Raw genomic sequence first — 3,439 nt, forward strand, 5'->3', positions numbered from 1 at the left:
GAATGATGTCGTTTACTGTGTAATTTCTTCAGTATTTGGTACAATCACTGAGTTCTAATGTTAACACTTTGCATTGGTATGAAGTGGAATCTCATTATTTTCAATGTAACTCTGATAATTTTGAATACCTTTTGATGGTCTCTTGTTCCTTTTAAACAAAATCTCATTTACTATCTTTGGACCTCTTTCTAATTATTTTCTTTTTTTCTTTTACTTTTTATGTTTTGGCATTTCCTTATATTATCTAGATTCTAGGTACTAGTCCTTTTATACATATGTGCTTTGCAAATGTTTCTACTCTTAGTCTATAATCTGGGAGCTTTTGTTGTTGGTGGTGGTAGTTTTGGTTTGAATTTTTTTTTTAAGGACAAGTCTTACTACATAGCCCTGGCTAGCTAATTCTCATTATGTAACCCAAACCAGTCTTGAACTCAGCAACACATTGACTAAATTTAGCCTTCACAGTGCTGAGGTTACAAGTATGTGTTGATTCAGTCTGCTTATAATGTGTGGGTTGTCCCTTTTAACGTTCTGATGAAATTTAATTGATCTAATTTTTGTTTTATGGTTCACGATCTTAGTGTTCATTCTAAAATATTACTAGTCACAGATCCTAAAGATTTTCTTCCTGCATATTTTCCTAAAAGTAATTTATAATTTTACATTTTATATATTCACCCATGATCAACTTTAAGATAATTTTTCCATATTTGTGCAAAGTGTACTTCTGAGAGTAATATTTAAATTTTTGGCCTGTGATTGTCCACTCTCTTCTAGATCAGTTTTTGAAAAGGTTATTATTATAGTGAGTTTATTTTACACTCTTGAAAAAATCAGCTGATGATACTTATATACAGCCCATTCCATCTCTCTTCTCAATGGTGTTCTCATTATCTACATGACTATTCCTTTGATGATACCTTATACCTTATTGTTTTCATTACTGTATCTATTTAGTTGATCTTAATGTTGAGTATAGTTATTCCTTCATTAATTTATGTTAAGCTTTTTTTCCTATTGGAGAACCCGTCCTGTTCATATTTATTTTCAATGGACTCTTAAGTGTTTCATCAACAAGGGTAGACCATACTTTTAAATCAAAAGATTACTGCCTTGCCATTTATCTCATTATAAAGTGGTGGATGATCTGAGGAGATGGAGAAGTGACTCATTCATCACTCAACTATGGATTCAGATGGTTAACACTACATTATAGGGTGTCTTTATTTCCTAAAAGATATAATAATTTATGTTTTCAATATCTATTAGACAGTCAGGCTTGCTTCCTGATCATAAATCAAACTCATCTGAGGCACTCTTCATTTTCATCATTAGAAATCTGGTCCTTCAAATGTGAATCCTATTGATGTTGGTAAGGGAGAGATGAGCTTTCACATGGAAACATAAGGTTGGTGCATTGCATTGGGGTTTAAGACTACCATCTGGCCATTTGGAGCTTTCCCCCCTTTTTCTAGAAAGGCAGCAAAAGCAGCTTACTGATGATCAGGACATCTTGATCTTGATTAAGGAAGAGAGGAAGGCATTGTCCTTACAAGGGCCATGAGCGGTGTCCCAGACCAGTGGATTTCTAGAGTTTCTCTTAGTGCATCTTCTTTACTCATTGGTTTAATTTGAGAGATAACTACAAAAGCACAGAGAATACAGCTAAAAGCAAAGTTCTCAAGAAATGGCTCAGATCATAAAAAAAAAAACAACTACATAGTGCTGGTGAAAGGAAAAGAGGATCTGAAATTCTAAAAGAGCAGGCAACTATAATTACTCACTGCAACCTTGAAATTGAATGTTAAATGGAAGATTAAAGTAGTTGTGCATGAATTCTTTTTGATTTGTTAGGATTTTTGGATCTATTATCTAATCTTCCCAGCTCCTCTTTCCTACCTTTTAACATAAAATTTGTGTTCACTTCTAGTTATAAAGCTAATAACTATTTAAGACTTTTTGAAACAATGTTTTGTGCTGTTGCCCAGCCTGTTTTGGGACTTCCGATGTAGCTGATGCTGGTCTAGTTCTTTCATCAGACCCCCTGATATTACAAATATGAGCCAGAGCACTCATCTCTAATAATCCTCAAACTGAGGGGCGTCACAGAGCACTCATGATTTTACCAGAGAGAAAAAGCATTACCTCAGGATGGAAAGAGTCTATCGGTAGGTTCTTAAAGTTCCCTTAAAGGATGATGCATTTGCTAAGTAGAGACAATTCTCTTTCACTTTGTAAGTTTAGCGTGGTTGAAGGGCATGTGTGTGTGCGTGTGTGTGTGTGTGTGTGTGTGTGTGTGCGCGCGCGCGCACGTGCTTGCATTTGTGTGAATGACAGTAAGTAGCTTTCAAGATTGTCACTTATTTGGAGCTATTTCATTTCTGTAGAAGTTTGTTTATTCACTTATTGACACATATTAATCCAGCAATGTAAAGAGCTATTTTCTAAAGCATGAAGATAAGACAGGTCACTGAGACCCAGTTATCACTTCTGATACTATTTTCAGTCTCCTACTAGCAAGAAAATGCCCATGTAAGTCTGCAAAGGACTTGAATTGCAAACTAGTTCACTCCTCTGCTCCCCACCTTACCAAGGTGGGAGCTGTGACCATTCTTGATGAGTGTGCTCAGGTTTGTAGGTTATATTAGACATAAACAGATTTTCAGAGGGTGCTATCCATTCAAGGGAACAGTGCTTAACTATCAGTTCCTTGCAGTCTGATTTCCTATTCACCACTGGGAAGCTCGGGCTTCTGAGCAGCTAAAAAGAATAGGTGCAGTTGTTTCATAGCGTACAAAGCTCACAGGCAGATGCCATATAAAACTTGAAATTGAAAGGACCAACCTAAGTTCTGCTTTCTCCATTCTTTCTCATCTATAATTGAGACCATAAATGGGAGCCCTATCAGCCAAATGTGTTCAAAGTTAGAAGCAATAAGATTCAGATCAATGAATGTCATGGTTAGCATGCTTATTAACTAGACAGGATGTAGAATCACCTAGAAGTCAAATCTTTGCACACATTTAGATAAGATTAATTGAGGTGTGGAGAACCATCCTAATTCATGGGTGATATCTTTCCATGGGCTGTCATTCTAGTCTGAATACAAGGCAAAAGCCGGTGGAAATCTCTGTGCTTCTTGACCAGGTACAGTGTGACTGTCTTTTGATGTTCCCACCTCCACGGCTGCTCTGTCTCCTCTGCCATGATGGGCTCTACCTACCCTTAAATGATAACTTAAAATAATTCCCTACTTCACAAAGTTCTTTTATGCCTGGTATTTTTGTCATAACGAGAAGAATCATATAATGGTTATGGAAAATATTATAAAATATAAGTGAATAGTTCAGAGAAGATTTGAAGGTGGACATTTGAAGGTGGGCAGCTTGAAGGAGAACACATGGGCCACAATGACTCCTCAGAATGCTCTCATACTTCT

This window comes from Rattus norvegicus, chromosome 2, assembly GCF_021556685.1.
Source record: "Rattus norvegicus strain SHRSP/BbbUtx chromosome 2, alternate assembly SHRSP_T2T, whole genome shotgun sequence".
NCBI lineage: Eukaryota > Metazoa > Chordata > Mammalia > Rodentia > Muridae > Rattus > Rattus norvegicus.